An 18147-nucleotide genomic window follows, 5' to 3' on the forward strand; every position below is an offset into this window, starting at 1 on the left:
TCCATACTTTTTTACTTCTCTATGCCATACACAGCGGGCGACGGCATCTCTGATGCCGCCCCTCTCTGATGTATTGTTATAGAAGGGTCAAATTGACCAAGGGTACAGGTGCCTGGATTGATATCCTGCGATAATGTTTGTAGAATTCTCCTTATTGAGATTGATTGAGTTTGGTTTTCTATGCCATGCACAGGGGGCGACGGCACCTTTGTGCCGTTCCTCCCTGTGACATTGTTATAGAAGGGTCCTTTGGACCATGGTAACATTATGTCGATTGAAAGTTCTTCTATATCTTCTATATACTTAATGTTCCTCTAGCCTATGATCTATAAAAAGAAGAAAAATGGTAAACTCTTTTTGATTGGACGGATTTCTATGTATATATTATATTGTCCACTGAATACTCTGACTGCATCGCCACAATATCTCCCTTATTTTAAAGTGTGGGGATTTGGAGTACTTGTTTTTGTGAATGTGCTGGTGAATATTTCTGTGAATAAAGAAAAAACAGAACATATGTGCAGTGTACTTACAGACAAACACAGATGCACCGATTTTCTAAAATTAATACGTATTGTGTCATATTTTTCCTGTATACACAACTATGCATATTGAGGCTTTATGACTCTCTTACAGTTATGATATTTGATATCTTTTCATTAAAGTCTGCATTGTTTGTGTAAAGTTCACCATTTTTGTGAAGACTCCCTGAAAGTTTACAGTAAAATGGCGCTTACTCCCTCTGTGCACGGCATCATGAGCGCTGACGCTGCTGTGCGCATGCGTGGTTTTTCCTTCCCCTGCCTCGGGTTGCCGGCGCGTCATCACAGGCGACGTGGTCGCCTCTCCTGACGCGCCTGCGTCTCGTGGTGGGGGAGGATGCCACTGCGTGCGTATCAGCAGCGCCCGGTAAGCAGAGCGCTTAATTGAGTAGACGATTTCAGCTGTGTGGGAGCTATAATAAGTGTCCCAATACCCCCTCACATCACTCCCTGACGAAGCATCGTGAAACGATCGTTGGAGTGGTGTGTGGGGGGTCTGTCCGCATCAGGTAATATACCGGTATATTCTATTGACATTCATGCATATGGATTGATGCACTGAAGATATGTGCATCATATTCAATAATGGTTGAATTCACTATATCTTTCCATGTGACTTTTTTGTATGTGACACTAGTCTGATATTCCTTTTTCCTCATGGCTCCATGGAAATTACTGTTTATTAACCCCTGATGGGTTCAGCTGATGGTAATCACCTGTGTGATATTATATATGTTGCAATTGATTAAAGTTTTTCATCTCAAATTCATGAAAACCATCAGAGATTTACCTATAATGGGCTCAGTTGTTTATAAAAACATCTTTTGTGCAATATTTTGAGGATTAATGGTGAGCTCATGGAGCTGCATGGCTTCATATCATACTTCTGACTAGTGATTATTTGGACAGACCCTCCTTTTTACACCCTATTTGATTTTTAATTATGTCCTTTGTGTATATGTTTTTTTAATCATGACAAATAAAGATTAATTGTATATTTTGAAACGGTCACTGTAGTGGATTATTGGATTACAGCTTATCCATATCAGGCTGAACTTAGCACAAGTTTTATTTAAACGTGACTTATGAAGTAAATTTGCTTTCTTCTACAAAGTTTAAATAAGAAAATTAAGGAATAAAATGGAAAATTCTTTCTTTTAAATAGTGATTAAAAAAATTATGTAAATCGTTTCATTTAATACATCGGACTCTCTTAAACAAAGAGTCATACTGTGTAATAAAAATTCTTGAGTATTTTATGTGATTTATGCAATCATCAAAGTCTTTTTTTTTGAAAGACTAAAGCACATCAGAGTAAAGGAAGTGCACCACAATGTAAAAGTTTCTAAAAATCTTTAAATTTTATGTATCAAAAACAAAAAAACATTATTTCTTTTATTAATATGTAGGGGGTATAGCTCAGTGGCAGAGCATTTGACTGCAGATCAAGAGGTCCTTGGCTCAAATCCAAGTGCTCCTGTAGTATGGTTTTCATAAAAATGTAACAATTTTCACACCTTTCAATATTATCATTTAGACAGCTTATCCATATCAGCCTGAACTTAGCACAAGTATTGTTTAAACGTGACTTATGAAGTAAATTTGCTTTCTTTCTATAAAGTTTAAATAAGAAAATTAAGGAATAAAATGGAAAATTCTTTCTTTTAAATAGTGATTAAAAAAATTATGTAAATCGTTTCATTTAATACATCGGACTCTCTAAAACAAAGAGTCATACTGTGTAATAAAAATTCTTGAGTATTTTATGTGATTTATGCAATCATCAAAGTCTTTTTTTTGGAAAGACTAAAGCACATCAGAGTAAAGGAAGTGCACCACAATGTAAAAGTTTCTAAAAATCTTTAAATTTTATGTATCAAAAACAAAAAACATTATTTCTTTATTAATATGTAGGGGGTATAGCACAGTGGCAGAGCATTTGACTGCAGATCAAGAGGTCCTTGGTTCAAATCCGAGTGCCCCCTGTAGTATGGTTTTCATAAAAATGTAACAATTTTCACACCTTTCAATAATATCATTTAGACAGCTTATCCATATCAGGCTGAACTTAGCACAAGTTTTATTTAAACGTGACTTATGAAGTAAATTTGCTTTCTTTCTATAAAGTTTAAATAAGAAAATTAAGGAATAAAATGGAAAATTCTTTCTTTTAAATAGTGATTAAAAAAATTATGTAAATCGTTTCATTTAATACATCGGACTCTCTAAAACAAAGAGTCATTCTGTGTAATAAAAATTCTTGAGTATTTTGTGTGCTTTATGCAATCATCAAAGTCTTTTTTGGAAAGACTAAAGCACATCAGAGTAAAGAAAGTGCACCACAATGTAAAAGTTTCTAAAAATCTTCAAATTTTATGTATCAAAAACAAAAAAACATTATTTCTCTTATTAATATGTAGGGGGTATAGCTCAGTGGCAGAGCATTTGACTGCAGATCAAGAGGTCCTTGGTTCAAATCCAAGTACCCCCTGTAGTATGGTTTTTATAAAAATGTAACCTTTTTCACACCTTTCAATAATATCATTTAGACAGCTTATCCATATCAGGCTGAACTTAGCACAAGTTTTATTTAAACGTGACTTATGAAGTAAATTTGCTTTCTTTCTAAAAAGTTTAAATAAGAAAATTAAGGAATAAAATGGAAAATTCTTTCTTTTAAATAGTGATTAAAAAAATTATGTAAATCGTTTCATTTAATACATCGGACTCTCTAAAACAAAGAGTCATTCTGTGTAATAAAAATTCTTGAGTATTTTGTGTGCTTTATGCAATCATCAAAGTCTTTTTTGGAAAGACTAAAGCACATCAGAGTAAAGAAAGTGCACCACAATGTAAAAGTTTCTAAAAATCTTCAAATTTTATGTATCAAAAACAGAAAAACATTATTTCTTTTATTAATATGTAGGGGGTATAGCTCAGTGGCAGAGCATTTGACTGCAGATCAAGAGGTCCTTGGCTCAAATCCAAGTGCCCCCTGTAGTTTGGTTTTCATAAAAATGTAACCTTTTTCACACCTTTCAATAATATCATTTTGACAGCTTATCCATATCAGGCTGAACTTAGCACAAGTTTTGTTTAAACGTGACTTATGAAGTAAATTTGTTTTCTTTCTATAAAGTTTAAATAAGAAAATTAAGGAATAAAATGGAAAATTCTTTCTTTTAAATAGTGATTAAAAAAATTATGTAAATCGTTTCATTTAATACATCGGACTCTCTAAAACAAAGAGTCATTCTGTGTAATAAAAATTCTTGAGTATTTTGTGTGATTTATGCAATCATCAAAGTCTTTTTTTTGGAAAGACTAAAGCACATCAGAGTAAAGGAAGTGCACCACAATGTAAAAGTTTCTAAAAATCTTTAAATTTTATGTATCAAAAACAAAAAACATTATTTCTTTTAATAATATGTAGGGGGTTGAGCTTTTGACTGCAGATCAAGAGGTCCTTGGCTCAAATCCGAGTGCCCCCTGTAGTATGGTTTTCATAAAAATGTAACAATTTTCACACCTTTGAATAATATCATTTAGACAGCTTATCCATATCAGGCTGAACTTAGCACAAGTTTTATTTAAACGCGACTTATGAAGTAAATTTGCTTTCTTTCTATAAAGTTTAAATAAGAAAATTAAGGAATAAAATTGAAAATTCTTTCTTTTAAATAGTGATTAAAAAAATTATGTAAATCGTTTCATTTAATACATCGGACTCTCTAAAACAAAGAGTCATTGTGTAATAAAAATTTCTTGAGTATTTTGTGTGATTTATGCAATCATCAAAGTCTTTTTTTGGAAAGACTAAAGCACATCAGAGTAAAGGAAGTGCACCACAATGTAAAAGTTTCTAAAAATCTTTAAATTTTATGTATCAAAAACAAAAAAACATTATTTCTTTTATTAATATGTAGGGGGTATAGCTCAGTGGCAGAGCATTTGACTGCAGATCAAGAGGTCCTTGGTTCAAATCCGAGTGCCCCCTGTAGTATTGTTTTCATAAAAATGTAACAATTTTCACACCTTTCAATAATATCATTTAGACAGCTTATCCATATCAGGCTGAACTTAGCACAAGTTTTATTTAAACGTGACTTATGAAGTAAATTTGCTTTCTTTCTATAAAGTTTAAATAAGAAAATTAAGGAATAAAATGGAAAATTCTTTCTTTTAAATAGTGATTAAAAAAATTATGTAAATCGTTTCATTTAATACATCGGACTCTCTAAAACAGAGTCATTCTGTGTAATAAAAATTCTTGAGTATTTTGTGTGCTTTATGCAATCATCAAAGTCTTTTTTGGAAAGACTAAAGCACACCAGAGTAAAGGAAGTGCACCACAATGTAAAAGTTTCTAAAAATCTTTAAATTTTATGTATCAAAAACAGAAAAACATTATTTCTTTTATTAATATGTAGGGGGTATAGCTCAGTGGCAGAGCATTTGACTGCAGATCAAGAGGTCCTTGGCTCAAATCCAAGTGCCCCCTGTAGTTTGGTTTTCATAAAAATGTAACCTTTTTCACACCTTTCAATAATATCATTTTGACAGCTTATCCATATCAGGCTGAACTTAGCACAAGTTTTGTTTAAACGTGACTTATGAAGTAAATTTGTTTTCTTTCTATAAAGTTTAAATAAGAAAATTAAGGAATAAAATGGAAAATTCTTTCTTTTAAATAGTGATTAAAAAAATTATGTAAATCATTTCATTTAATACATCGGACTCTCTAAAACAAAGAGTCATTCTGTGTAATAAAAATTCTTGAGTATTTTGTGTGATTTATGCAATCATCAAAGTCTTTTTTTTGGAAAGACTAAAGCACATCAGAGTAAAGGAAGTGCACCACAATGTAAAAGTTTCTAAAAATCTTTAAATTTTATGTATCAAAAACAAAAAAACATTATTTCTTTTAATAATATGTAGGGGGTTGAGCTTTTGACTGCAGATCAAGAGGTCCTTGGCTCAAATCCGAGTGCCCCCTGTAGTATGGTTTTCATAAAAATGTAACAATTTTCACACCTTTGAATAATATCATTTAGACAGCTTATCCATATCAGGCTGAACTTAGCACAAGTTTTATTTAAACGCGACTTATGAAGTAAATTTGCTTTCTTTCTATAAAGTTTAAATAAGAAAATTAAGGAATAAAATTGAAAATTCTTTCTTTTAAATAGTGATTAAAAAAATTATGTAAATCGTTTCATTTAATACATCGGACTCTCTAAAACAAAGAGTCATTGTGTAATAAAAATTTCTTGAGTATTTTGTGTGATTTATGCAATCATCAAAGTCTTTTTTTTGGAAAGACTAAAGCACATCAGAGTAAAGGAAGTGCACCACAATGTAAAAGTTTCTAAAAATCTTTAAATTTTATGTATCAAAAACAAAAAAACATTATTTCTTTTATTAATATGTAGGGGGTATAGCTCAGTGGCAGAGCATTTGACTGCAGATCTAGAGGTCCTTGGTTCAAATCCGAGTGCCCCCTGTAGTATGGTTTTCATAAAAATGTAACAATTTTCACACCTTTCAATAATATCATTTAGACAGCTTATCCATATCAGGCTGAACTTAGCACAAGTTTTATTTAAACGTGACTTATGAAGTAAATTTGCTTTCTTTCTAAAAAGTTTAAATAAGAAAATTAAGGAATAAAATGGAAAATTCTTTCTTTTAAATAGTGATTAAAAAAATTATGTAAATCGTTTCATTTAATACATCGGACTCTCTAAAACAAAGAGTCATTCTGTGTAATAAAAATTCTTGAGAATTTTGTGTGCTTTATGCAATCATCAAAGTCTTTTTTGGAAAGACTAAAGCACATCAGAGTAAAGGAAGTGCACCACAATGTAAAAGTTTCTAAAAATCTTCAAATTTTATGTATCAAAAACAAAAAAACATTATTTCTTTTATTAATATGTAGGGGGTATAGCTCAGTGGCAGAGCATTTGACTGCAGATCAAGAGGTCCTTGGTTCAAATCCGAGTGCCCCCTGTAGTATGGTTTTCATAAAAATGTAACAATTTTCACACCTTTCAATAATATCATTTAGACAGCTTATCCATATCATATTTTACTCATAAGGAGATAATCCTAATCAAAAAAACAATCATGTGGTCCCTGAGTGCATTTCAATCAGTAATCCAATAATCCACTACAGTGACCGTTTCAAAATATACAATTAATCTTTATTTGTCATGATTAAAAAAACATATACACAAAGGACATAATTAAAAATCAAATAGGGTGTAAAAAGGAGGGTCTGTCCAAATAATCACTAGTCAGAAGTATGATATGAAGCCATGCAGCTCCATGAGCTCACCATTAATCCTCAAAATATTGCACAAAAGATGTTTTTATAAACAACTGAGCCCATTATAGGTAAATCTCTGATGGTTTTCATGAATTTGAGATGAAAAACTTTAATCAATTGTAACATATATAATATCACACAGGTGATTACCATCAGCTGAACCCATCAGGGGTTAATAAACAGTAATTTCCATGGAGCCATGAGGAAAAAGGAATATCAGACTAGTGTCACATACAAAAAAGTCACATGGAAAGATATAGTGAATTCAACCATTTTTGAATATGATGCACATATCTTCAGTGCATCAATCCATATGCATGAATGTCAATAGAATATACCGGTATATTACCTGATGCGGACAGACCCCCCACACACCACTCCAACGATCGTTTCACGATGCTTCGTCAGGGAGTGATGTGAGGGGGTATTGGGACACTTATTATAGCTCCCACACAGCTGAAATCGTCTACTCAATTAAGCGCTCTGCTTACCGGGCGCTGCTGATACGCACGCAGTGGCATCCTCCCCCACCACGAGACGCAGGCGCGTCAGGAGAGGCGACCACGTCGCCTGTGATGACGCGCCGACAACTCGAGGCAGGGGAAGGAAAAACCACGCATGCGCACAGCAGCGTCAGCGCTCATGATGCCGTGCACAGAGGGAGTAAGCGCCATTTTATTGTATACTTTCAGGGAGTCTTCACAAAAATGGTGAACTTTACACAAACAATGCAGACTTTAATGAAAAGATATCAAATATCATAACTGTAAGAGAGTCATAAAGCCTCAATATGCATAGTTGTGTATACAGGAAAAATATGACACAATACGTATTAATTTTAGAAAATCGGTGCATCTGTGTTTGTCTGTAAGTACACTGCACATATGTTCTGTTTTTTCTTTATTCACAGAAATATTCACCAGCACATTCACAAAAACAAGTACTCCAAATCCCCACACTTTAAAATAAGGGAGATATTGTGGCGATGCAGTCAGAGTATTCAGTGGACAATATAATATATACATAGAAATCCGTCCAATCAAAAAGAGTTTACCATTTTTCTTCTTTTTATAGATCATAGGCTAGAGGAACATTAAGTATATAGAAGATATAGAAGAACTTTCAATCGACATAATGTTACCATGGTCCAAAGGACCCTTCTATAACAATGTCACAGGGAGGAACGGCACAAAGGTGCCGTTACCCCCTGTGCATGGCATAGAAAACCAAACTCAATCAATCTCAATAAGGAGAATTCTACAATCATTATCGCAGGATATCAATCGAGGCACCTGTACCCTTGGTCAATTTGACCCTACTATAACAATACATCAGAGAGGGGCGGCATCAGAGATGCCGTCGCCCACTGTGTATGGCATAGAGAAGTAAAAAAGTATGGAACATCCAAAAGATGATACAGTATAACCATATAGCCAAAATGACTACTTGTTCTTATGGATCATAAATTCAAGACAGCATCATAGTGAACACTCGAAGATGCCAATGTGGTCCAAGGGACCCTTCTATACGATGTCACAGAGAGGGACGGCACAAGGGTGTCCTCGCCCTCTGTACATGGCATAGAAAACGCAAATCAGAACGGCTATTCCCACCAGCCATAAATAAGATTCCACAATATCACCATCCGAAACAACCGGGCAGATCCTATTCATGTGGTCTTACAAACCCAAATAGTAATATAACAAAGAGGGGTAGCACACAAGGTATCATAGCCCTCTGTGGATAACATGAAGACGGAAGAAATATTGAGGGACAAGACATAATGTGGGTAAACTGTTCAAGGGGTCAGTTAGCGTAATATTTATGGAGTCAGAAAGACAAGAACTTCCATCAAAATACTCCAAAGAGACTGATATCAAAGTTGAACCCAAATGAGGGTCACAAACCCCTCAGACTTACAGAAAGTTTGAGAATCCCCATTGATCATTTAGACCCACTGGTTTCATGCATCTTAGCAAGGTAATCCATTTACATTCCATCTGTCCCAGTTTCTTAGTTACATCACCTCTCCTATTACCCAAATGTAGTTTATCAATACCCCGAAATTGGAGACGATGACCCTGACCCAAGTGGCATTCTCGAAAGTGTTTAGCAATGGGTTTCAATTTGGCAATCTTTTCTACTTGGTCTGCGGTGACTGATTCTGCGGCTCTTATGTCCCTGATGTGCTCAAGAATTCGAACCCGAAGTTCGCGTGTGGTCATTCCTACATATAATTTCTTACATGGGCATTGTGCCAAGTAGATTACATGTGTAGTTTTACAATTTATATGTTGCAGGATTTTGAATGTTCTGTTCCCAGAAGCATCCGAAAAATTCTGAGTCTTCACAACATATTTGCAAGCAGAGCAGTCACCGCATTTCCAAGACCCCCATTTCGGTCCCCTGGAATCGAAAATGAATTGAGATGGTGTACCCACATGATGGCTATGTACCAAGAACTCCCGTAACGTCCTGCTTTTCCTAGCTACAAAAAAAGGTTCATTAGTCACAATATTACGCAAATTGGGATCCTGCTTTAGAATTGACCAATGTTTGGAAATTGCATTGGTCAATTCCGGCCATCTGGAGTGATAAGTGGTGATAAAACGCAGTCTATCCTCAGAGTGTCTTTTTGAATGTGACGTCAAGAGTGCCGATCTTTCCAAGCTTTTTGATCGCTGATAGGCTCGATCAATATGCTCCGCTTTATATCCACGTTGCAGGAATCGTAGACGCAGATTTTCCGCTTGTCCTTCGAAATCCTCTTCCTTGTCACAAATACGCCGTGCTCGAATAAATTGGCCGGTAGGTATTGCACGAATAATGTGTGACGGATGGGCTGATTTAGCATGCAAGAATGCATTAACACTTGTTTCCTTGCGATGTATGTTGGTATGCAAATAACCCTGATCGTCAATAGAGATGTCAAGATCCAGGAAGTTGATGTTCGTTGATGTAACTAAGAAACTGGGACAGATGGAATGTAAATGGATTACCTTGCTAAGATGCATGAAACCAGTGGGTCTAAATGATCAATGGGGATTCTCAAACTTTCTGTAAGTCTGAGGGGTTTGTGACCCTCATTTGGGTTCAACTTTGATATCAGTCTCTTTGGAGTATTTTGATGGAAGTTCTTGTCTTTCTGACTCCATAAATATTACGCTAACTGACCCCTTGAACAGTTTACCCACATTATGTCTTGTCCCTCAATATTTCTTCCGTCTTCATGTTATCCACAGAGGGCTATGATACCTTGTGTGCTACCCCTCTTTGTTATATTACTATTTGGGTTTGTAAGACCACATGAATAGGATCTGCCCGTTTTTTTCGGATGGTGATATTGTGGAATCTTATTTATGGCTGGTGGGAATAGCCGTTCTGATTTGCGTTTTCTATGCCATGTACAGAGGGCAAGGACACCCTTGTGCCGTCCCTCTCTGTGACATCATATAGAAGGGTCCCTTGGACCACATTGGAATCTTCGAGTGTTCACTATGATGCTGTCTTGAATTTATGATCCATAAGAACAAGTAGTCATTTTGGCTATATGGTTATACTGTATCATCTTTTGGATGTTCCATACTTTTTTACTTCTCTATGCCATACACAGCGGGCGACGGCATCTCTGATGCCGCCCCTCTCTGATGTATTGTTATAGTAGGGTCAAATTGACCAAGGGTACAGGTGCCTGGATTGATATCCTGCGATAATGATTGTAGAATTCTCCTTATTGAGATTGATTGAGTTTGGTTTTCTATGCCATGCACAGGGGGCGACGGCACCTTTGTGCCGTTCCTCCCTGTGACATTGTTATAGAAGGGTCCTTTGGACCATGGTAACATTATGTCGATTGAAAGTTCTTCTATATCTTCTATATACTTAATGTTCCTCTAGCCTATGATCTATAAAAAGAAGAAAAATGGTAAACTCTTTTTGATTGGACGGATTTCTATGTATATATTATATTGTCCACTGAATACTCTGACTGCATCGCCACAATATCTCCCTTATTTTAAAGTGTGGGGATTTGGAGTACTTGTTTTTGTGAATGTGCTGGTGAATATTTCTGTGAATAAAGAAAAAACAGAACATATGTGCAGTGTACTTACAGACAAACACAGATGCACCGATTTTCTAAAATTAATACGTATTGTGTCATATTTTTCCTGTATACACAACTATGCATATTGAGGCTTTATGACTCTTACAGTTATGATATTTGATATCTTTTCATTAAAGTCTGCATTGTTTGTGTAAAGTTCACCATTTTTGTGAAGACTCCCTGAAAGTATACAATAAAATGGCGCTTACTCCCTCTGTGCACGGCATCATGAGCGCTGACGCTGCTGTGCGCATGCGTGGTTTTTCCTTCCCCTGCCTCGGGTTGCCGGCGCGTCATCACAGGCGACGTGGTCGCCTCTCCTGACGCGCCTGCGTCTCGTGGTGGGGGGAGGATGCCACTGCGTGCGTATCAGCAGCGCCCGGTAAGCAGAGCGCTTAATTGAGTAGACGATTTCAGCTGTGTGGGAGCTATAATAAGTGTCCCAATACCCCCTCACATCACTCCCTGACGAAGCATCGTGAAACGATCGTTGGAGTGGTGTGTGGGGGGTCTGTCCGCATCAGGTAATATACCGGTATATTCTATTGACATTCATGCATATGGATTGATGCACTGAAGATATGTGCATCATATTCAATAATGGTTGAATTAAGTATATCTTTCCATGTGACTTTTTTGTATGTGACACTAGTCTGATATTCCTTTTTCCTCATGGCTCCATGGAAATTACTGTTTATTAACCCCTGATGGGTTCAGCTGATGGTAATCACCTGTGTGATATTATATATGTTACAATTGATTAAAGTTTTTCATCTCAAATTCATGAAAACCATCAGAGATTTACCTATAATGGGCTCAGTTGTTTATAAAAACATCTTTTGTGCAATATTTTGAGGATTAATGGTGAGCTCATGGAGCTGCATGGCTTCATATCATACTTCTGACTAGTGATTATTTGGACAGACCCTCCTTTTTACACCCTATTTGATTTTTAATTATGTCCTTTGTGTATATGTTTTTTTAATCATGACAAATAAAGATTAATTGTATATTTTGAAACGGTCACTGTAGTGGATTATTGGATTACAGCTTATCCATATCAGGCTGAACTTAGCACAAGTTTTATTTAAACGTGACTTATGAAGTAAATTTGCTTTCTTCTACAAAGTTTAAATAAGAAAATTAAGGAATAAAATGGAAAATTCTTTCTTTTAAATAGTGATTAAAAAAATTATGTAAATCGTTTCATTTAATACATCAGACTCTCTAAAACAAAGAGTCATCCTGTGTAATAAAAATTCTTGAGTATTTTGTGTGCTTTATGCAATCATCATAGTCTTTTTTTGGAAAGACTAAAGCACATCAGAGTAAAGGAAGTGCACCACAATGTAAAAGTTTCTAAAAATCTTCAAATTTTATGTATCAAAAACAAAAAAACATTATTTCTTTTATTAATATGTAGGGGGTATAGCTCAGTGGCAGAGCATTTGACTGCAGATCAAGAGGTCCTTGGCTCAAATCCAAGTGCCCCCTGTAGTATGGTTTTCATAAAAATGTAACCTTTTTCACACCTTTCAATAATATCATTTAGACAGCTTATCCATATCAGGCTGAACTTAGCACAAGTTTTGTTTAAACGTGACTTATGAAGTAAATTTGCTTTCTTTCTATAAAGTTTAAATAAGAAAATTAAGGAATAAAATGGAAAATTCTTTCTTTTAAATAGTGATTAAAAAAATTATGTAAATCGTTTCATTTAATACATCGGACTCTCTAAAACAAAGAGTCATTCTGTGTAATAAAAATTCTTGATTATTTTGTGTGATTTATGCAATAATCAAAGTCTTTTTTTTGGAAAGACTAAAGCACATCAGAGTAAAGGAAGTGCACCACAATGTAAAAGTTTCTAAAAATCTTTAAATTTTATGTATCAAAAACAAAAAAACATTATTTCTTTTATTAATATGTAGGGGGTATAGCTCAGTGGCAGAGCATTTGACTGCAGATCAAGAGGTCCTTGGTTCAAATCCAAGTGCCCCCTGTAGTATGGTTTTCATAAAAATGTAACAATTTTCACACCTTTCAATAATATCATTTAGACAGCTTATCCATATCAGGCTGAACTTAGCACAAGTTTTATTTAAACGTGACTTATGAAGTAAATTTGCTTTCTTTCTATAAAGTTTAAATAAGAAAATTAAGGAATAAAATGGAAAATTCTTTCTTTTAAATAGTGATTAAAAAAATTATGTAAATCGTTTCATTTAATACATCGGACTCTCTAAAACAAAGAGTCATTGTGTAATAAAAATTTCTTGAGTAATTTTGTGTGATTTATGCAATCATCAAAGTCTTTTTTTTGGAAAGACTAAAGCACATCAGAGTAAAGGAAGTGCACCACAATGTAAAAGTTTCTAAAAATCTTTACATTTTATGTATCAAAAACAAAAAAACATTAATTCTTTTATTAATATGTAGGGGGTATAGCTCAGTGGCAGAGCATTTGACTGCAGATCAAGAGGTACTTGGTTCAAATCCGAGTGCCCCCCGTAGCATGGTTTTCATAAAAATATAACAATTTTCACACCTTTCAATAATATCATTTAGACAGCTTATCCATATCAGGCTGAACTTAGCACAAGTTTTATTTAAACGTGACTTATGAAGTAAATTTGCTTTCTTCTATAAAGTTTAAATAAGAAAATTAAGGAATAAAATGGAAAATTCTTTCTTTTAAATAGTGATTAAAAAAATTATGTAAATCGTTTCATATAATACATCGGACTCTCTAAAACATAGAGTCATTCTGTGTAATAAAAATTCTTGAGTATTTTGTGTGCTTTATGCAATCATCAAAGTCTTTTTTGGAAAGACTAAAGCACATGAGAGTAAAGGAAGTGCACCACAATGTAAAAGTTTCTAAAAATCTTCAAATTTTATGTATCAAAAACAAAAAAAAATATTATTTTATTAATATGTAGGGGGTATAGCTCAGTGGCAGAGCATTTGGCTGCAGATCAAGAGGTCCTGGGCTCAAATCCAAGTGCCCCCTGTAGTATGGTTTTCATAAAAATGTAACCTTTTTCACACCTTTCAATAATATCATTTAGACAGCTTATCCATATCAGGCTGAACTTAGCACAAGTTTTATTTAAACGTGACTTATGAAGTAAATTTGCTTTCTTTCTATAAAGTTTAAATAAGAAAATTAAGGAATAAAATGGAAAATTCTTTCTTTTAAATAGTGATTAAAAAAATTCCGTAAATCGTTTCATTTAATACATCGGACTCTCTAAAACAAAGAGTCATTGTGTAATAAAAATTTCTTGAGTATTTTGTGTGATTTATGCAATCATCAAAGTCTTTTTTGGAAAGACTAAAGCACATCAGAGTAAAGGAAGTGCACCACAATATAAAAGTTTCTAAAAATCTTCAAATTTTATGTATCAAAAACAAAAAAAAATATTTCTTTTATTAATATGTAGGGGGTATAGCTCAGTGGCAGAGCATTTGACTGCAGTTCAAGAGGTCTTTGGCTCATATCCAAGTGCCCCCTGTAGTATGGTTTTCATAAAAATGTAACCTTTTTCACACCTTTCAATAATATCATTTAGACAGCTTATCCATATCAGGCTGAACTTAGCACAAGTATTGTTTAAACGTGACTTATGAAGTAAATTTGCTTTCTTTCTATAAAGTTTAAATAAGAAAATTAAGGAATAAAATGGAAAATTCTTTCTTTTAAATAGTGATTAAAAAAATTATGTAAATCGTTTCATTTAATACATCGGACTCTCTAAAACAAAGAGTCATTCTGTGTAATAAGAATTCTTGAGTATTTTGTGTGCTTTATGCAATCATCAAAGTCTTTTTTGGAAAGACTAAAGCACATCAGAGTAAAGGAAGTGCACCACAATGTAAAAGTTTCTAAAAATCTTCAAATTTTATGTATCAAAAACAAAAATTTTTTTTTCTTTTATTAATATGTAGGGGGTATAGCTCAGTGGCAGAGCATTTGACTGCAGATCAAGAGGTCCTTGGCTCATATCCAAGTGCCCCCTGTAGTATGGTTTTCATAAAAATGTAACCTATTTCACACCTTTCAATAATATCATTTAGACAGCTTATCCATATCAGGCTGAACTTAGCACAAGTATTGTTTAAACGTGACTTATGAAGTAAATTTGCTTTCTTTCTATAAAGTTTAAATAAGAAAATTAAGGAATAAAATGGAAAATTCTTTCTTTTAAATAGTGATTAAAAAAATTATGTAAATCGTTTCATTTAATACATCGGACTCTCTAAAACAAAGAGTCATTCTGTGTAATAAAAATTCTTGAGAATTTTGTGTGATTTATGCAATCATCAAAGTCTTTTTTTTGGAAAGACTAAAGCACATCAGAGTAAAGGAAGTGCACCACAATGTAAAAGTTTCTAAAAATCTTTAAATTTTATGTATCAAAAACAAAAAAACATTATTTCTTTTATTAATATGTAGGGGGTATAGCTCAGTGGCAGAGCATTTGACTGCAGATCAAGAGGTCCTTGGTTCAAATCCGAGTGCCCCCTGTAGTATGGTTTTCATAAAAATGTAACAATTTTCACACCTTTCAATAATATCATTTAGACAGCTTATCCATATCAGGATGAACTTAGCACAAGTTTTATTTAAATGTGACTTATGAAGTAAATTTGCTTTCTTTCTATAAAGTTTAAATAAGAAAATTAAGGAATAAAATTGAAAATTCTTTCTTTTAAATAGTGATTAAAAAAATTATGTAAATCGTTTCATTTAATACATCGGACTCTCTAAAACAAAGAGTCATTCTGTGTAATAAAAATTCTTGAGTATTTTGTGTGCTTTATGCAATCATCAAAGTCTTTTTTGGAAAGACTAAAGCACATCAGAGTAAAGGAAGTGCACCACAATGTAAAAGTTTCTAAAAATCTTCAAATTTTATGTATCAAAAACAAAAAAACATTATTTCTTTTATTAATATGTAGGGGGTATAGCTCAGTGGCAGAGCATTTGACTGCAGATCAAGAGGGCCTTGGCTCATATCCAAGTTCCCCCTGTAGTATGGTTTTCATAAAAATGTAACCTTTTTCACACCTTTCAATAATATCATTTAGACAGCTTATCCATATCAGGCTGAACTTAGCACAAGTATTGTTTAAACGTGACTTATGAAGTAAATTTGCTTTCTTTCTATAAAGTTTAAATAAGAAAATTGAGGAATAAAATGGAAAATTCTTTCTTTTAAATAGTGATTAAAAAAATTATGTAAATCGTTTCATTTAATACATCGGACTCTCTAAAACAAAGAGTCATTCTGTGTAATAAAAATTCTTGAGTATTTTCTGTGATTTATGCAATCATCAAAGTCTTTTTTTTGGAAAGACTAAAGCACATCAGAGTAAAGGAAGTGCACCACAATGTAAAAGTTTCTAAAAATCTTTAAATTTTATGTATCAAAAACAAAAAAACATTATTTCTTTTATTAATATGTAGGGGGTATAGCTCAGTGGCAGAGCATTTGACTGCAGATCAAGAGGTCCTTGGTTCAAATCCGAGTGCCCCCTGTAGTATGGTTTTCATAAAAATGTAACAATTTTCACACCTTTCAATAATATCATTTAGACAGCTTATCCATATCAGGATGAACTTAGCACAAGTTTTATTTAAACGTGACTTATGAAGTAAATTTGCTTTCTTTCTATAAAGTTTAAATAAGAAAATTAAGAAATAAAATTGAAAATTCTTTCTTTTAAATAGTGATTAAAAAAATTATGTAAATCGTTTCATTTAATACATCGGACTCTCTAAAACAAAGAGTCATTCTGTGTAATAAAAATTCTTGAGTATTTTGTGTGCTTTATGCAATCATCAAAGTCTTTTTTGGAAAGACTAAAGCACATCAGAGTAAAGGAAGTGCACCACAATGTAAAAGTTTCTAAAAATCTTCAAATTTTATGTATCAAAAACAAAAAAAAATATTTCTTTTATTAATATGTAGGGGGTATAGCTCAGTGGCAGAGCATTTGACTGGAGATCAAGAGGTCCTTGGCTCATATCCAAGTTCCCCCTGTAGTATGGTTTTCATAAAAATGTAACCTTTTTCACACCTTTCAATAATATCATTTAGACAGCTTATCCATATCAGGCTGAACTTAGCACAAGTATTGTTTAAACGTGACTTATGAAGTAAATTTGCTTTCTTTCTATAAAGTTTAAATAAGAAAATTAAGGAATAAAATGGAAAATTCTTTCTTTTAAATAGTGATTAAAAAAATTATGTAAATCGTTTCATTTAATACATCGGACTCTCTAAAACAAAGAGTCATTCTGTGTAATAAAAATTCTTGAGTATTTTGTGTGATTTATGCAATCATCAAAGTCTTTTTCTTGGAAAGACTAAAGCACATCAGAGTAAAGGAAGTGCACCACAATGTAAAAGTTTCTAAAAATCTTTAAATTTGATGTATTAAAAACAAAAAAACATTATTTCTTTTATTAATATGTAGGGGGTATAGCTCAGTGGCAGAGCATTTGACTGCAGATCAAGAGGTCCTTGGTTCAAATCCGAGTGCCCCCTGTAGTATGGTTTTCATAAAAATGTAACAATTTTCACACCTTTCAATAATATCATTTAGACAGCTTATCCATATCAGGATGAACTTAGCACAAGTTTTATTTAAACGTGACTTATGAAGTAAATTTGCTTTCTTTCTATAAAGTTTAAATAAGAAAATTAAGAAATAAAATTGAAAATTCTTTCTTTTAAATAGTGATTAAAAAAATTATGTAAATCGTTTCATTTAATACATCGGACTCTCTAAAACAAAGAGTCATTCTGTGTAATAAAAATTCTTGAGTATTTTGTGTGCTTTATGCAATCATCAAAGTCTTTTTTGGAAAGACTAAAGCACATCAGAGTAAAGGAAGTGCACCACAATGTAAAAGTTTCTAAAAATCTTCAAATTTTATGTATCAAAAACAAAAAAAAATATTTCTTTTATTAATATGTAGGGGGTATAGCTCAGTGGCAGAGCATTTGACTGGAGATCAAGAGGTCCTTGGCTCATATCCAAGTTCCCCCTGTAGTATGGTTTTCATAAAAATGTAACCTTTTTCACACCTTTCAATAATATCATTTAGACAGCTTATCCATATCAGGCTGAACTTAGCACAAGTATTGTTTAAACGTGAC

The 18147-nt window shown here is 33.4% G+C and overlaps 10 non-coding genes across 10 annotated transcripts; all 10 read left to right on the forward strand.

The window, feature by feature from the left end:
* The first annotated feature begins 2961 nt into the window (after positions 1–2961).
* TRNAC-GCA (transfer RNA cysteine (anticodon GCA)) lies at positions 2962–3033 on the forward strand. The gene has a single exon. It is a non-coding gene; the product is annotated as a tRNA-Cys (tRNA).
* A 1434-nt stretch (positions 3034–4467) lies between these two features.
* On the forward strand, positions 4468–4539 carry TRNAC-GCA (transfer RNA cysteine (anticodon GCA)). The gene has a single exon. It is a non-coding gene; the product is annotated as a tRNA-Cys (tRNA).
* Positions 4540–5973: 1434 nt separating this feature from the next.
* On the forward strand, positions 5974–6045 carry TRNAC-GCA (transfer RNA cysteine (anticodon GCA)). The gene has a single exon. It is a non-coding gene; the product is annotated as a tRNA-Cys (tRNA).
* Positions 6046–6479: 434 nt separating this feature from the next.
* Positions 6480–6551, forward strand: TRNAC-GCA (transfer RNA cysteine (anticodon GCA)). Its single transcript has one exon. It is a non-coding gene; the product is annotated as a tRNA-Cys (tRNA).
* A 6354-nt stretch (positions 6552–12905) lies between these two features.
* On the forward strand, positions 12906–12977 carry TRNAC-GCA (transfer RNA cysteine (anticodon GCA)). Its single transcript has one exon. It is a non-coding gene; the product is annotated as a tRNA-Cys (tRNA).
* A 2456-nt stretch (positions 12978–15433) lies between these two features.
* TRNAC-GCA (transfer RNA cysteine (anticodon GCA)) lies at positions 15434–15505 on the forward strand. Its single transcript has one exon. It is a non-coding gene; the product is annotated as a tRNA-Cys (tRNA).
* A 942-nt stretch (positions 15506–16447) lies between these two features.
* On the forward strand, positions 16448–16519 carry TRNAC-GCA (transfer RNA cysteine (anticodon GCA)). Its single transcript has one exon. It is a non-coding gene; the product is annotated as a tRNA-Cys (tRNA).
* Positions 16520–16952: 433 nt separating this feature from the next.
* On the forward strand, positions 16953–17024 carry TRNAS-GGA (transfer RNA serine (anticodon GGA)). Its single transcript has one exon. It is a non-coding gene; the product is annotated as a tRNA-Ser (tRNA).
* Positions 17025–17460: 436 nt separating this feature from the next.
* Positions 17461–17532, forward strand: TRNAC-GCA (transfer RNA cysteine (anticodon GCA)). Its single transcript has one exon. It is a non-coding gene; the product is annotated as a tRNA-Cys (tRNA).
* A 433-nt stretch (positions 17533–17965) lies between these two features.
* Positions 17966–18037, forward strand: TRNAS-GGA (transfer RNA serine (anticodon GGA)). Its single transcript has one exon. It is a non-coding gene; the product is annotated as a tRNA-Ser (tRNA).
* The last annotated feature ends 110 nt before the right edge of the window (positions 18038–18147 follow it).

Source organism: Anomaloglossus baeobatrachus, chromosome 1 (genome assembly GCF_048569485.1).
Source record: "Anomaloglossus baeobatrachus isolate aAnoBae1 chromosome 1, aAnoBae1.hap1, whole genome shotgun sequence".
NCBI classification, from domain to species: domain Eukaryota; kingdom Metazoa; phylum Chordata; class Amphibia; order Anura; family Aromobatidae; genus Anomaloglossus; species Anomaloglossus baeobatrachus.